Below are 18,537 nucleotides of genomic sequence, written 5' to 3'. Positions count from 1 at the left end.
CAAGGTATTGTGGTACGTAAGGCTCCGGCTTGGCACTAGATCTGCGTGCCTCCCACGGCGCAGCCAACGAGGGGAACGACTGAGGGTCATATTGTGAAGCATCAAATTAAATTCTGCCTCGCTTAGAGACGCTGGTAGCAGTGCGACCACCAGCTTTGTGTCATTTATTGCGCTTAATTGGGCCACATCCGCCCAGATGCAACCTACTCCGAACGAGGGCTCTCCCCAAGGGCGCCACCCAGCCAAAGCAATGGGTACCTGGCCGATATCCCATTGCCCGGAGTCCCCGTGCCCCAGACATGATGGGCACATACTCCTTGGCATGTATGGGGAGGAAACAGCTCTGGCATCTGTAGTGCGATCCCTCCGTGGTCAGGGGGTTACCACCAAGAGGGTACATGACGACCCCACCACAACGGACTGGCTACCGTGCTGGATTTTAGGTGTTGAAAGGGTCCACAGTTGTCGTGGGCGCTAAGAAGGGGATTGCGCACAAGACGAGAAGGAGGCAACCCAGAAGACATGGGATGTAAATCCCGTCACACGACATTGGATAGCATGCAAGATGGTGGTGCACAATGGACCAATAGAAAAACACCACGTAAGGCGTCCTTCCCCAAATGGCACGCACAAACAACGGAAATTTTGAAAATTGGAGGTCAAACCCAAGAGGGGACCATCACATAAGGCCGAAACGTTTGAGACTCCTTTTAGTCGCCTCTTACGACAGGCAGGAATACCGCGGGCCTGTTCTTACCCCCGAACCCGCAGGGGGGTTTAGTCTTGCTTTGCACAATTCATAGCTGTTTTTTTTCTTCGTAGCCCACTTCCTGAGGATTGTCCAACAGCGAGTTGTGACATCGTGGACAGAAAAAGCCGTAATTGTAGTGAAGATAAATAATTAACTCATAGCAGTGTAGGAGCTATTTGTAACAATTTTGATTCACAACATACGTCAGTGCCGACGCTAAATACACAATAGTCGTTTACTCTTCATATAGCTTGTTCTACATTGTGTTTCCTTTCTCCACACAGGTCAATGTTTGCCTATATATTTTCCGAGCACTACAACTCCTAGGTGAAACTTTCGTCCCTTCCTCCCTAAAGACAGAGATACTACGACAAAGGAATTATTTGGAGGTCACGATACGAAGAGACTACAACTACTGTGAGAGTATGCATAACTTGAATATCGCCACGAGAAAGTGTAAGCTCCAGTGACGATGATACAGCTAGTCTCCTTTTAGACAAAGTGCTGCATAACTTGAATCATCATAAGTGGACAAGTTTTACGAATTAATTTATCGTCAAAAAGAACCAAGAGGCCGTATATCAGACCATTGTAGCAACTGATGATGTCGGTGACCGTTGACTGATCAGTTTTCGAAATTGTTGCTTAAAAATGTACGTGAGAATGAGAAACGATAGTTAATTAAACCTCGTAGTGGTGCTGGATTGTAAAAAGGAATAGATAAAGAAAGAGTACGTCAAGTGTCTGGTTTCTATACCTTCGAATAATCTGACCTCAATCATTACGATGAGGCCACTGAAACAATAGAGAAATACATACAAAATTATATGCGTTACAAAGGAAACGAGGAAGGTAAAGCGTTTCGAAATAAATTCAATTTCTTTCAGGATTACAGAATAATATATTTAACTTAATACAGGACGATTGTACTTACATATTCACAGCTCGACTTCAGCTAGAGAAAAGGCCCAGATACGCGAAAGAAAGAAAACGAAGGTAGTTTGATCTGCCAAAATATCTAATAGCACTGCTTCTCGGTGCTTTTAACGGTCTGGCTTGTAAATTACAGTCTCTGGAACGTTTAAAGTACAGTTGTTACCCTGACAATTTGTTGTTTCTTAAGACAGAAAATGCCATTCATAGAAAATAAATGTGCAGTCACACATACCTATCCGAGTTTTCGACACGTATATTATCCATACAGTGTATTCAATGTTTCGTAGTCTACGTGAAAGGACGTTATCTTTATTTCGAATTATTCTAAAGCCGTCATTTTGGTTTGCATTGTACCACAAATGAGTGTCATCTAGCGTGTTACCTTGGTGACAAATTATGAAATGGAGAGAAAGCTAATTTTCATCTTACTTAAAGTGGAATACGCACTCAAAACCTAACAAAAGAATATTACTTTCTTAACTTAGTATCCATTCGCTATAAAACACTACTTATCTCAAGGATGGACACAATGGAGCCTTAAATGAATTATCCTTATTTGACACTAATTTAAAAATATGTCAATGTGCAAAAACCTGTTTCCGATATAGATCATATTTGAAGTCATCTTGAAAACATTTTCAGTTAATCTCAGTTAGAGAACACCGCGTAGAAATATTTCTATAGGCTCGTGGAAATAAGTTTTAGCATGGATTTGTTTTGCTGCTGGTCACCATTAACAATATCATACTTACAAAACGAGGTCCTATAGAGCTGACTGATTTGGCCATTTGTTGGAGAAGCTGATACTGAGTTTCATGTAGTTTGACGGGCTGGCAGTACGAGCCGAGTCATTTTATTTGTGACAGGGACGCGTGTGAGGGTATGTACTTTACAAGGCTTTACCGTGAATTAGAATTGGGTCTTCAAAAGAAATTGTTCTTTGGGTATCAGAAATGGGACAACCAACGCGTCCTGACTGTGAAATCAGATGGAAAATGAAGAGTGTTTACCAATTGTTGTTACAGGCTCATGTGGGCACTTATCAGACAAAGTCCTTATAAGGAGCACATGCCCGGAAATGTGTCGCTTGGATGGAAAATAAATCTGAAGGTCATATCACTTTCAGATATCCCACTTCACTGTAGGCGCACATCAGAGACAATGAACTCTAACCAGTAGGGTCGGGTACCGACGACCTCAGATGTTAAGTCCCGTAGTGCTTAGAACCATTTGAACCATTTTGCACCAGCAGGCTCTACGACACGGGAGCGCAACTGGCGGCCCGCTGACGGAAGCCGGCCCACTATTGGGCTCAGTCTAGCCGCGGGATAAATTCGTCATAGAGAGCCAGGAGCACATGTTGCGTTCCGCCACGGCCACTTTTTCGGGTATTTCTGTCGACGCTCGACTCCCTATGTGAGTATCGCTTTCTTACTAACTGTACAGTCTGTAAAAGTCTTACTGAAGTCTGCTGTCGTGGATTTGAGCAGTTTTGACCATTTCGTGCAGTGTTAACATACGATTCTTGTCTGTCATCTGTAGTAGTAGAAATGTCACACGGAAGTTAGGAGGCCGTCACCCGCTAAATACCATTACCAACACTTTAAAATAATGACTTTCTTGAGGATGATAACTGTCGTATTGTTAATAAACGCAGTGTTGGACAGTACTGATGCCGACCGAAATATTGAGGACAAGTATTGTTGGTTTGACAATTCGCCGTTCTGTTATTGGAATTTTTTCAATTTGGATTCCGTATAATAGATCTGAAACATAGTAAGTCCGAACATTTAAAAATGAATAGAGAAATGACGGCTTAATTTATTTAGTGTTGCAGAAACACCCTTGCCTATGGAATCAGGCTTCGAAACTACACTCCTGGAAATTGAAATAAGAACACCGTGAATTCATTGTCCCAGGAAGGGGAAACATTATTGACACATTCCTGGGGTCAGATACATCACATGATCACACTGACAGAACCACACGCACATAGACACAGGCAACAGAGCATGCACAATGTCGGCACTAGTACAGTGTATATCCACCTTTCGCAGCAATGCTGGCTGCTATTCTCCCATGGAGACGATCGTAGAGATGCTGGATGTAGTCCTGTGGAACGGCTTGCCATGCCATATCCACCTGGAGCCTCAGTTGGACCAGCGTTCGTGCTGGACGTGCAGACCGCGTGAGACGACGCTTCATCCAGTCCAAAACATGCTCAAAGGGGGACAGATCCGGAGATCTTGCTGGCCAGGGTAGTTGACTTACACCTTCTAGAGCACGTTGGGTGGCACGGGATACATGCGGACGTGCATTGTCCTGTTGGAACAGCAAGTTCCCTTGCCGGTCTAGGAATGGTAGAACGATGGGTTCGATGACGGTTTGGATGTACCATGCACTATTCAGTGTCCCCTCGACGATCACCAGAGGTGTACAGCCAGTGTAGGAGAACGCTCCCCACACCATGATGCCGGGTGTTGGCCCTGTGTGCCCTGGTCGTATGCAGTCCTGATTGTAGCGCTCACCTGCACGGCGCCAAACACGCATACGACCATCATTGGCACCAAGGCAGAAGCGACTCTCATCGCTGAAGACGACACGTCTCCATTCGTCCCTCCATTCACGCCTGTCGCGACACCACTGGAGGCGGGCTGCACGATGTTGGGGCGTGAGCGGAAGACGGCCTAACGGTGTGCGGGACCGTAGCCCAGCTTCATTGAGACGGTTGAAAATGGTCCTCGCCGATACCCCAGGAGCAACAGTGTCCCTAATTTGCTGGGAAGTGGCGGTGCGGTCCCCTACGGCACTGCGTAGGATCCTACGGTCTTGGCGTGCATCCGTGCGTCGCTGCGGTCTGGTCCCAGGTCGACGGGCACGTGCACCTTCCGCCGACCACTGGCGACAACATCGATGTACTGTGGAGACCTCACGCCCCACGTGTTGAGCATTTCGGCGGTACGTCCACCCGGCCTCCCGCATGCCCACTATACGCCCTCGCTCAAAGTCCGTCAACTGCACATACGGTTCACGTCCACACTGTCGCGGCATGCTACCAGTGTTAAAAACTGCGATGGAGCTCCGTCTGCCATGGCAAACTGGCTGACACTGACGGCGGCGGTGCACAAATGCTGCGCAGCTAGCGCCATTCGACGGCCAACACCGCGGTTCCTGGTGTGTCCGCTGTGCCGTGCGTATGATCATTGCTTGTACAGCCCTCTCGCAGTGTCCGGATCAAGTATGGTGGGTCTGACACACCGGTGTCAATGTGTTCTTTTTTCAATTTCCAGGAGTGTATTATGAACAAAAAGTTAACAAATGCTTGCTACTATTATGTGGATATTAAGACACTAAATTTCTGACACTCGAGTAATCTGCCTATGACCAAAAGTTGCATACTTGTCACCTTATTGCTTGTCGACGCGGATTACTCATCTTATTGGCGTATATCATTTTTATATTCTTTCTAGTATTAATAATATATTATTTTCGTCGGCGGTGGACGTATTAGAACTCTGCAACTGTTGAAACTGAAGATAATTTATAATGTATTAGCTGCATCCAGGTGCTTTATAGGCTTTTATTTTCCCATGATTTCATGTGTAATGCCTGACACCCCATTAGAGAATGATTTTTGTCCGTTGTGGACATATTGGAACTATGAAAGTGATGGCAATTTCTAATCTACTAGCTGCATTCAGGTGGTTTTATATGCATTTATTTTTTCATGGTGATGTTTCAGAATGCCTAGCATCCAACCTTCAAATGTTCTCATTTACTTAAGTGTCATGAACATTATTTCTCTACTATTCAAAAAATGGTTAAAATGGCTTTGAGCACTATGGGACTTAACTGCTAAGGTCATCAGTCCTCTATAACTTAGAACTACTTCAACCTAACTAACCTAAGGACGTAAAATAAATTCATGGCCGAGGCAGGCCTCGAACCTGCGACCGTAGCTGTAGCGCGGTTCCAGGCTGTAGCGCCTAGAACCGCTCATCCACCCCGTCCGGCCTTCTCTACTATTGGCGTTACAGAATTTCGCAGTTGAAATTTTTAGGAGTATTACTGTAATAATTTAAAAATAAATAAATACGGCTCATGACGCGTAAATAAATGTCAATATCCGAAAATGGTTGAGATTAAAAGTACTCTCAGAAAGACGTGTTATTAGACAAACTTTGCTTGTGTGACATGTCGGAAAATTGGTATCCTCCTAATAGGGGCGTTACCTCTTACACATTAATCTCATGAATGACATGGTTTTCCTTTTTAGCACTAGGAGTCACGCTGTCACTTCAGGTGATGAGTCGGCCCGCGACCTGAAGTAAGTACTTGAATCAGGCCCACGGATCACCAAATGTTACCCGTAGCTGCTCTACAGGAATTGCTCTACGTGGCGATCATGTTCATTGCACGATACACGTGTGTGATGCATGATTTCACACACACAATCCACAAACCCTGGCGGAAACTCATGAAGCACCGCAGTCGACCTTCCTAGACGCGAATGTACCAGTTTCTTGTAGTTCTCGTCGTAAACGGACGAAGGTGGGGTGCGGTGTACGGAGGTGACATGGAAAACGTTCTCGATACATGCTTAATCCAGATCTACCATTATGTACAGTACTATGAAGCGTGAGATTTGTAGGAGATCCAATCTTCAACTAACTTTATATCCAAACTATATAGTCCGGAAGATGAATTCCTTATCAAATTATTAATCTACTGAGTCCCATCTGCAACCACAAGAATACTGCAACAGGAGTTATGAAACACCCTGTACACTAATCGTAATTGGAAGAAGAGAAGGAGGAAGAGAAGGAAGGTGCCATGTGATTGGAGGATTCTAGCGTTGTAGGAGCGGACATAGCATCAGTTTCAATCGCGATCTTGGCTGTGCCTGGTGGAAAGAAAACGTTCCAAGGTAATATCCACTCAGATTTCTATTAATGTGATCGCAGATGTAACAGGCTTAGATTGTAATCTGGTATAAGTACAATAGCTCTGACCAATGTATGTTGGGATTACGTGCGATATTGCTAATTTCGGTGTGACCTGGTTAACCTGCGTGCTTACGAAAATATCGTATGTGTGACTTCCATTCAATACGAGTGAGATGAGGAGCTACGCAGATTTCACAGTTTCACCAACTGAAATCACTAGTAGAGGAGACCACCACACGTGCACACACATACGTATTTTTACCACATGAATGTTTATGCACACAGTTGTCGATTACAGAGACAAAAGAAACACAACGTCAAGACAGTCGTGTTTGTAAATCTCATTTCTATATCAACATCCTGTTACCGAAACATTTTGGTTTGTATGGTACTCTATAGAACCTGCGATGTCAAAGTTTACGAAACTGTTAAATATTACCTGGCTTTCAATAAGAGATGCACTCAACAGGGCGACAGAAAATTGGTAGGGGAATATTGAGTCTCCACTGTTGTGCAAGTAAGGAAATGGCTGTTATGACAAAGGACATTTGCCTCAACCTTGTTCCATTACATACTAAATGTAAAACAGAGCTCACGTAAGTACACAATAGGACCAAAGTACAAGTATCAAATTTTTATTGTTACAATGATGAGGCAAAGATCTAAACTACTTCTAAACAGGCCGACACAAACCGTAAATTAACATCTCGTACATTTAATGAACGTAGTAAATAAAGACATTTACTACCACATTGTTAGACATCCGCATTTAACAGAGAAATATTCGTTGTAAATCCTGTACATCGGAGATTTACGTGCTTTGCAATCGTCAGTGCTATCTGTGAATCTGTTCTTCTGTTTTGATCTTGTCAGAGTTGCTCAGATTGGCTGAGCATATCTCCTGCCGGGATCCATAACGGAGCAGTGAAGGATGTAACCTATCACTGCCTGTGGCCGATTGGATGACCTTAGCTACGAGAAAACTTGGTCACTTTTGTGGCATGTCGGCAATACGGGAGATCATTTAGCTCATTGATGTTACTGCACAGTTCCCATTCTTTTAATAAAAAATTCCGTCAGAATCCCGTAGCAATCATTGAAACTGTAAGGTTTCCGTCTTCTAAGCGGGCAGTGTTACAGAAAAGAAAAGAAATGAAATGAAATGAGGACAAAATACGCCTGTGCAAAGCGCTGTTTTGTACAATAAGATACTAAGGTTGAGCAAGGCTATTTCGTACAGTGGAGCCTCCCATCCATCCTACCCAAAGTTTATTTATTTTTATTGTAACTCCCAACATGGTCAGAAAATTGAGGAGCTATGGGAATCGGTAAATTATTCTTAAGAATGTTCTCTTTTACACACAACCCAGAATCAGTTGATGTTAAAATTATTATCGTCTTACAACACAGTCGGTATCCTACAGTCACCTGCGTATTCTATTTAATTTAACACAGCTCCCCAAATCAAACGACACTTTGTTAATTTCTTCCAGTTTTTAAACTTGCCGAACAACTTTCAGAATACTTTAATACCATAGGTTTACTCGTACTGAAAATAGTTTGCTTCCTCACTGTTACACGGTTCCACTTGATAATCCGTTTTCTGGACTTAACTACCGAAATTGTTTTAAGGGGAATGAGATAAATGTAGCCCTCTGGTAAATAACGCAACCGGCTAAACAGAACATTTTTTTCTGTCCGTCTGAGTTTACTTTTACTGATATTTCCTTCTTACATGTGAAATATACATTCTAAACTCCGGGAATTTGTTTAAACCTTTATTAATTCATACAAACTCGTCATTTGAAGCAGGCTGTTGACTCAACTGTTGGGCCTTCTCTTTCTGAGATTTATCAGACACGAGAGGGAGCGGTTGATTCGAATGCTCTTATCCGTGAATAAACAAAGATATAATACAAAGTTTCTATAATAACTTACAGGTAGCACTCGTTGGTGTGACGTCACGTGTGCTGGACTGCTGTTGAAATTGCTCGTCAATATTTTATAAAGTTTTAGTCTTCAGTTACTTATTTTAAACTTTATTTGGGTTTAATATATTCTGTAAAAGTAACTCATTAATGGATTTTTATTAATCTTAGTCTTTCTTCCTGTGTTATTGACTCTAGAGGTTTGTTATTCGTGAGTGTACTTACGTCGTTCATCAAAGCCTCACGCCTCAGTAATGTGTTTCAATTTCGCAGCGTGCGGTCGGGACTGCAGCGCTTATAGAGCTAAGTATTGACCAAGTTACTTCTGCACTGTTATACAATTAAGTTATTAAATTTAATAGTTTTAAACTGTTTCGTGCTGTTTGTGGCGAAATAACGATTTCATAAACTTTTGCACACGTTCGCTCGCTGTGTTTTAGAGTTTTCTGTGCGTTGAAGTCGTTTAGTAAATTTCGTGCTTCAGTTTTCAGCTGGCATTTCTTATTGTTTTCTTGTAAAATATTTCCATTCAACGTCTTAACTTCGTTGTGTGTTCCAGTAGCTGCTTGAATGTTTGGTTTTAGCTAGTAAATTTGTGAAGATTTGTTGGTACGGGTTTAGTTGTGGTTTAGTAGTATTAATAAAAGTAGTTGCTTTCTTACTAGAGAGAGAATTTGGAGACCACTATTGTTAGTTATAAATAGTTCTACTGATGTAACGGAACTTAGGTAATGCAGACTTACAGTGTTTTATCAGTAACTGTAAAGTTTTACCATGAGTGAGAAGTGTGGGCTCTGTCGTACGTTTATGTTTAGTGGGTTGCGGTGTGGGATTTGTTCAAAGTATTTTCTTTGACTGGGGGGGGGGGGGGGATGGGGGGAAGCAGTGGAGAAGCCAGTGGGCATTCAAGGGAGATCCATTCCCGGGAATGCAGAATCTATAGTAGAAATAAGTTGACAGACGATCAGAATCGTAAGACCTGTGCCCTTCAGGTGCAGTTACAACAAGCAGAGGAGAAACTGGATAGGTTGAGGAGGGTGAGGGGTGCTGCGGAGTGGGAACTGGCCGCTGGCAAGAAGGCAGCTGGGAGGAGGAGGTATTCAGACAGTTATACTTTGCGTATAGGCAGTAGATTTGACCAACAGACAGAGTTGAGTGGAGAGGAGCTTCTTGTAGGTGTAGGAAACATGAAGCCGTCCTTGGCATTTAGGAGGAGTAGGTCAATTGCAAAGTCTAACAGAAAGAAGATTCTGCACGTTCCACGGTCGAGGTGTGGGCCAGCAGTTTGAGGAAGTGTTGGGGGGTATCAGGTCACAGCATAGTGAAGCCTAGTGCACGGTTGCCCCAGGGAAGTTATGTAAAAATTTTGCGAAGAATGATCAGATCGTGATAGTGGGTGGAACAGGAAACAGTCTTGATGCGGATGGAGAACATGATCTAGAGGGTGACCTGGTAAAGATAGCTACCCAGACTGGTGGCACTTATGTGAATTTCGTGCAACTGTTTCAATATCATGATCAGGCTCATCATAATGCCTGTGTCAGGCGCGTTAACAATAGGCTGGGGAGGGCTCTGATGACAGAGGGCATGAGTCACATCTCAGTGGTGCCAGTTGGGTCTACCGGTAGATTAGGTTTCACTAGGCATGACCTGCACATTAATATGTATGGGATGGAGAGGCTGGCAAAGCTTGTAGGTGACAGTGTAGTGGGTAATGGTTGGATGACTCAAGGAAAAATTCCTGTTGCAGGTGGAGTTATAACTGCACATTTTTAGATTGAAGTCAGCTGATAGGTAAATCTGCTTAAAGGAAGTCCATTTAAAGGTTCACCTTCAAAGGACATCATGTTTCCAAGTATAGAAGGAATTAGCATATTTCATCAAAATGCAAGAGTTAGTATAGATAAAGCTAGTCAACTGCTAATAAACATTGACTCTGGTATCTCTGGTAAATCAGAGCTCCACTAAAATAATTTGACAGTTCAGAGGCTGTTCTTCAAAGAGTTCCTTGTGGGATGGAGGAGTCGCCATGTACATAAAAAAACTGGTATTCCATTTGAGTCCATAGACGTATCGCAAGGCTGCACTGAACAGATATTTGAATCTTATGTTTCACTAAATTCAACTGCCCCAACACAACTTCTAATTTTTGTTGTTTATAGGTCCCTAACTATTACTTTAGAGCACTTCTTCTCAACCTAGAGAGGGTTCTTGACACTTTGTAGAAGTGCCAGAAATTAGTTATATGTGGTGACTTCAATATTAATTTTATATATGATGGTGCACGAAAAAGGATGTTGGTAGACCACCTAAATTCATACAATCTGTTGCAGACCGTATTATTTCCAACTAGAGCGCACTTTAACAGTAGCACAGTCATAGACAATATTTTTATTCATTCTTCATTACTAGATGGGCATTCTGTTAGTGAAAGGGTGAATGATCTTTCAGACCATGACGCACAGATTTCAACGCTAGAAGGTTTTGGTACTCAACCAAGTGTCGCATGTAATTACAAACTATATAGGAAAGTTAATCCAACAGCAACAGAGTTTTTTAATCATTATTAATGAACTTGAGTGGCAGGATGCGTATAGTGCCGATAACAGGTGACAAATATAATGCTTTCTTTAATACATTTCTCATACTCTTTGAGAAATACTTTCCATTAGAACGTTCTTTACTAGTAGTAAAAGTAGCAAAGAGTATGTGGTACACAAATAGAACAGCTAATTCATAGGATAAAATAAAAACCTTGTGGTCAGTTATGAAGGAAGTGTCTGGTCAGCAGTAGAAGGTCGACGATATAAAGTCTGTTTGTAGTAAAAATATGTCTGTTACTGATAAATGAGACACATGCACGGTATTTGAAAATCATTTTCTGAGCATTGCTGGTGAATTAAATAAAAATGTAGTTTCTACAAGTAATTATATAACTCTCTTGGCAAATGCTTTTCCAAGATTGATGTGTTAAATACTCATCTGTGTTGAAGACAAGGAGAGATTGAGTGAATAAGTAAACCACTGAAGACTAAGGAATCTCATGGATACGATGGAGTGCTTAGCAGAACATTACAGTACAGTACTGTGCTGCACACATTAGCTATGTATTTAGCCGTATTTGTAATTTTTCCTTTAGGAATGGACAGTTTCCTGAACGATTAAAGTACTCAGTAATAAAGCCACTTTATAAAAATAGAGAAAGGTATAATGTAGACAATTCTGGGACCAATTTCTGTGCCATCAGTGTTTGCTAATGTCATTGAAAAGACAATGTAATTAAAGGTAATTGATCATTTTACATCACACGATTTGATGTCAAATGTACCATTCGGCTTTAGAAGTCGTTTAACAACTGAAAATGCTCTATTGTCTTTCTTCTGTGAGGTACTGGATGGTTTAAATAAATGGTGTCAAGCGCTAAGCATATTTTTTATTTGACTGATGCATTTGATTGTGATGTTCACAAAATATTGCTCTGGAAGTTAGACCATTAGGGAATATGTCGAGTAGCTCATTATTGGTTCATCTCTTACTTTCTCAGACAGCAAAAGGTCATTATTCAGTGATAAGAACGGCTGTGACATGGGGTATAGTCATATGGAGGGTGCCCCAAGGATCAGTGTTGGGGCCCATATTGTTTCTTATTTACATAAATGATATTTCCTCTAGTATTATGGGTAACTACAAAATTTTTTTGTTTGCTGATGACACTAGCTTCGTAGTAAAGGATGTTTCATGCGATATTGGCTCTGTTTAAAATAGTGCAGTTCGTGACGCAAGTTCATGGCTTGCAGTAAATAAATTAATGTCAAATCCCAGTCTGAGTCAGTTTTTACAGTTTGTGACACACAATTAAACAAAACCTGACGTTTAAATTCCACAGAATGGGAATACGGTTCGTGAAACTGAACAGTACAGATTTCTAGGTGTTCAGGTACATAGTAAACTGTCGTGGGAAGCTCATGTTCAGGATCTTATTCAAGGACGCACTGCATCAGTTTTTACTATTCGAACAGTATCTGAAGTAAGTGACCATTCAACAAGAAAATTAATCTACTTCAATTATTTTTATTCGCATATATCATATGGTACTATATTTTGGAGTAACTCTTCCATGTTCTAAAAGGGTATTTTTGGATCATAAACGGGCCGTTTGGGCAATAAGTTGTGTAGGTTCACGAACCACTTGTCAATACTTGTTCACGAGTCTGACATCGGCTCCCAATAACAAGCAGCTTTCACTCAGCTAACTCTCGCCAGAAATGAGACCTGCATTTGGATCGAACTTCCAAAACACTTGTGCAGGAAGGTGTCCAGTATACTGCTGCAGCTATTTGCAATAAGATACCACAAGAATTAAAAAATATTAGTAGTAATCCACGCGCTTTCAAATCCAAACTGATGAGCTCCCTGATGGGTCACTCGTTCTGTTGTGTCGAAGAATTCCTTAAACCATTAAGCTGATTCTTGTATTGTTAATTTGCGTTTACTTAAACTTATGGCTTGACTTTTTGGGTCCATAAGAATTTTATTTTTGTTTGTTATTATCTTTACGTTGTAATTTCATGTACTGACATGTTCCACGACCTTGGAGATTTGCTCCTCTATTTCGTCCTACGGAACTTTATTTCGTAAGTCGGCAAAACTATATTATACAGTAGAACTTTGAGAATGGCGTACTAAAATGATTTGATTTCATGTTCTGATCGTGCCAAATGGACTTGTTTTAAAACAAGTTCGCTGGGACGTGTAGGCCCAAGGAACGTGTGCCAGTCACCGTTGCATCATTTCCCTTGTGTCGTGCGGATGCGATATGGAGGGACATAAGGTCAGCACATTGTTCCCGAGGCCGTTTGGCACTGTTTCTAGACCAACCAGCCGTTGCTACTCCGTGAAAAAGCTCTCCAATCGACAAAGCTCATTATGTCCCGTCCCAGTCTTCCCAGCAAGCAAAGTACTTGTCAGTGCCAGGAATCGAATAAGGCCCTTCCTCACTGCAATCATCTACGCTCACCACGCAGTTGCGAAAGTGGTTTCCCGATTGAGGGCCTATGATGCGTACAACCTGTGCGACACGTTACATTGTCCTGCTGGCAGATGTCACCGTACTGGGGTAAAAGAAACTACTTATAGGAGACTACATGGTCCGAAAGGATAGATGCATATCTGTGATGATCCATTGTGACTTCCAAAATGATTAAATCACCCAGGGAACGCCATCCAGCCAGGACCCTTCCAACAATTGTTGCAGGGTGTTTTTTTTCAGGCATTTCATGCTGTACACACCAACGGTCAGTTGCCAGAGGTGCATAAACGCGATTCGTATGAAAATACCATCTGTCGGCACTCAGTGGACACCAAGTTGCAGTATTGGCGCGTAAATTCTGGCTTTCGTCACAGATGATCAGCAGCCAATAAAGACGCGTGAAATATTCGCCTGCTCCTGATGGCCGTACGCAGCATCATTGTCTGAATGGTCTTTGAGGAGACACTGTCCGTAACCCCTTGGTTCACATGGGGGTCAGCCGCTCAACAGCTGCACCTGTACACATGTACACATCTCCGCAATCGTCATCCATCTGTGTCATCTATGGCCTACAGTGTACCACAGTTACCAGAGCCAGTTTTGGATAGTACCATTTTGATATCTACAGCCTATTTTAATAACGGCAGCATGTGAACAGTCTACAATCTTAGCCATTTCGTAAATGCTCCCACTCTTGGCGCGCAAGCCATTGATGATGCCGATTTGGTCGACATATAAATTGCTCATTTTTTCCATCACAGCGATGGCACCGTTCCCCTCATTGTAGCACTCAATGATAGTACTGTCGCGTGCCGTCTGTGAGTGGTTATTGCACGTTGACATCAAATACCGGTGGTTGTCACGTTAAGGGACACTATTATTTTGCTTCTACTGCTCATATAAAGATATATACAAGTCGCAATTCTCCATGCTGCAACCATCAACCACGCTGTTCACTTTATATGTGAATCAGAGCAGGCACATGTACTCCTTACAAAGACACCACAGCACGGACAAGAATAGAACAGAACAGAACTCATTCGCACCTTTTGTTAGACTTCTACGTATGGGCCATGCGGCAGGCTCTGTTTGCCTCAAGGACCGTCGCTAAGACAAACCATCGCAGGTACACCACAGATATTGCCCAATATCCAAAGATTATCGTAGCGAGGACTGCTCATGTCTTCACGTGTGCGTACAGTACGAAAAATTGGAAGTTAAAAAACTGAAAACGTACATAAAAGTCTAACCTATATTCCACGATTTTCACATCCACACATATTATAAAAATGGGTATTTTTATGTGTGTTTGTGTGACTGTTACACATCTCCTGCTAAGCGACGTACTGACTTAAGCCAAACTTGGTGCACACATCCCTTATTTTCAGATGACAATCGCTATGTGGATAGGAATCACCTGTCGATCGTAGTTCAACAGATATGACGTCATAAACAATGAGAGGTCAAAAACTGCAGGTCAGGCACAACGGGAAATTTATTTCTTTGATAACTATTCGCAACACATTTTACAGTCAGTATCCAAATATGCCGCTTAATTTATGTACACAAATATATTATTGTACGACACAGTTAAAGAGATATGACCTCATTAGTGCCGATGGTACTGTTATCGACGACTGTGCCGCTAAAGCGGAGTTATTGAACGCAGTTTTCCGAAGTTCCTTCACCAGGGAAGACGAATGGAATATTCCAGAATTTGAAACACGAACATCTGCTAGCATGAGTTTCTTAGAAGTAGATACCTTAGGGGTTGCGAAGCAACTCAAATCGCTTGATACGGGCAAGTCTTCAGGTCCAGATTGTATACCGATTAGGTTCCTTTCAGATTACGATGATACTATAGCTCCCTACTTAGCACTCATATACAACCGCTCGCTCACCGATAGATCTGTACCTACAGATTGGAAAATTGCGCAGGTCGCACCAGAGAAGGGTAGTAGGAGTAATCCATTTAACTACAGACCTATATCATTGACGTCGGTTTGCAGTAGGGTTTTGGAGCATATACCGTATTCAAACATTATGAATCACCTCGAAGGGAACGATCTATTGACACGTAATCAGCATGGCTTCAAAAAACATCGCTCTTGTGCAACGCAGCTAGCTCTTTATTCGCACGAAGTAATGGCCGCTATCGACAGGGGATCTCAAGTTGATTCCGTATTTCTAGATTTCCGGAAAGCTTTTGACACCGTTCCTCCCAAGCGACTTCCAATCAAGCTGCGGAGCTATGGGGTATCGTCTCAGTTGTGCGACTGGATTCGTGATTTCCTGTCAGGAAGGTCGCAGTTCGTAGTAATAGACGGCAAATCATCGAGTAAAACTGAAGTGATGTCAGGTGTTCCCCAGGGAAGCGTCCTGGGACCTCTGCTGTTCCTGATCTATAAAAATGACCTGGGTGACAATCTGAGCAGTTCTCTTAGATTGTTCGCATATGATGCTGTAATTTACCGTCTAGGAAGGTCATCCGAAGATCAGTATCAGTTGCAAAGCGATTTAGAAAAGATTGCTGTATGGTGTGTCAGGTGGCAGTTGTCGCTAAATAACGAAAAGTGTGAGATGATCCACATGAGTTCCAAAAGAAATCCGTTGGAATTCGATTTCTCGATAAATAGTACAATTCTCAAGGCTGTCAATTCAACTAAGTACCTGGGTGTTAAAATTACGAACAACTTCAGTTGGAAGGACCACATAGACAATATTGTCGGGAAGGCGAGCCAAAGGTTGCGTTTCATTGGCAGGACACTTAGAAGATGCAACAAGTCCACTAAAGAGACAGCTTACACTACACTCGTTCGTCCTCTGTTAGAATATTGCTGCGCGGTGTGGGATCCTTACCAGGTGGGATTGACGGAGGACATCGAAAGGGTGCAAAAATGGCCGCTCGTTTTGTATTATCACTTTATAGGGGAGAGAGTTTGGCGGATATGATACACGAGTTGGGATGGAAGTCATTACAGCATAGACGTTTTTCGTCGCGGCGAGACCTTTTTACAGAATTTCAGTCACCAACTTTCTCTTCCGAATGCGAAAATATTTTGTTGAGCCCAACCTACATAGGTAGGAATGATCATCAAAATAAAATAAGAGAAATCAGAGCTCGAACAGAAAGGTTTAGGTGTTCGTTTTTCCCGCTCGCTGTTCGGGAGTGGAATAGTAGAGAGATAGTATGATTGTGGTTCGATGAACCCTCTGCCAAGCACTTAAATGTGAATTGCAGAGTAGTCTTGTAGATGTAGATGTAAAAGCGAGTTGCAAGCTAAAATACCGCACCTTCAATGAAGCTTTAATACGCTTACTCTTTAGTGCTGAGCTACTCCTAGGTCGACTCCCTGGCACTGGTAGCACTTTTGATAGATTTAACTGCTAAGCGCAAGAGGCTGTAGGCGGAAACAAAAGCTTTAGAAGGAGCAATGAAGACGCGTTACCTTAGAAACGTTTATAAACTGGCATTGTACATACTTGAAGCAGTTACGTCCCACTGACTTAAGAGACTGCAGCTTCCATTGAGGCTTGCATTTGTCACCACAGTTAATGAGCCACAGAGGCAGTTTATTAAATACTGCGGAGGGGATTTAGCGTATCCACGTTTTTCTCAAGGACAATATGCCACTTACTCAAGAATGGGCTCACCCAACAATATACTCACTGTATCTCTTAGACATGTAACTAGAAATAATGCTGAAAACCAAGTTCCGAGTTAGACTATCATTACAGAGAATTTGTGTTTGGGATACTGTGTTTGACAATTTGGATACTGTTCTTATACATTTGTACATCATACATATCTCTTTGTTCGACTCTTTCATAATTCTAAAGTATTTTTCACGAGCATATTGAATTTTTTTTACATTACCCGACAAACGCTTTTCAACTTTTTGCTTCCGTTTCTACTACCGTAGAAAATTTGCAAAATGTACACCGGACAATACCGGTTTTTTTCAGCTATTGTATGTGTTAGTTAATAAAAACAGATGATAATCCTTAATCTGCTAAATGCCGGGCTTTCTTATTGCTACATTCGCATTTTAAGTCTGAGAATTACTAAGGTCAAATTGTCCACTTGGCAGGCGTAATTTATTTAAGTTCGAAATAGATTCGTGTTACTTTACAAGCAGGCCCACATCAGATTCAGAATGTACGCAATTACAGCTGCCTTAAGAAAAACCTGTAACTTTGGCTACTGTTTTAGTTCTAGATAGTTAATCCCGATGTCCCATTTGATACATATTTGTAAGATAACCTATTTACTGACTCTTTGGTATCAATAAATAAGGAATTCAAGTTGGTAAGGAATATCCCCCCCCCTTCGTATTTGCGAATGTCCTGCACAATTCTGAACCCGTAGAGACATGTTACAACAGGCGAGCATAATGCAAGCTGCCTGTGGGTGTAGCAACAAAACGAGACACTGGCGCCAGTCGGATTGAGTCGCAATGCAATGGAGGCAAGTTTGTGAAGGGCCGCAGTGCCTGAATGTACTGTACTAAGGAAATACAAGGTACCAAGGGTGTAGGAAACAGTGCGCACTGCAACAGACATACGAGACTTAGTTGATCCCATTTTATTATTGTTTTCACAGGATTGGTTTAAATACTTGGTCTAAACAATCAATTAGTGACAGAAAACGAAAGTAAGGACTCAGTGGTTAAGGCTCTGAGGCATAAATTTTGCTGTGTAACTTCTATTTGAAGGCTACATTGCTGGGCTTGTTGTGGACCAATTCTTGCCAGTCTCCCATTTCGGTAATTTTCTATATACCAGCATGTCACTGATGGACCAGCAAGTTCAAAGTTCATTCCTCATTCAGGAAAGTTGAAACTACCTCCTTAATTATTGTTCTCTTTTTTTACTGAGCACTGACCAGTAAAAGTTTCCCTGACAAAGATAACTCAAATTTAACCTATTTGTGTACTACCTACAACA

Source organism: Schistocerca gregaria, chromosome 8, assembly GCF_023897955.1.
Source record: "Schistocerca gregaria isolate iqSchGreg1 chromosome 8, iqSchGreg1.2, whole genome shotgun sequence".
In the NCBI taxonomy this organism is placed as follows: domain Eukaryota; kingdom Metazoa; phylum Arthropoda; class Insecta; order Orthoptera; family Acrididae; genus Schistocerca; species Schistocerca gregaria.
This window is presented reverse-complemented; position numbering follows the sequence as displayed.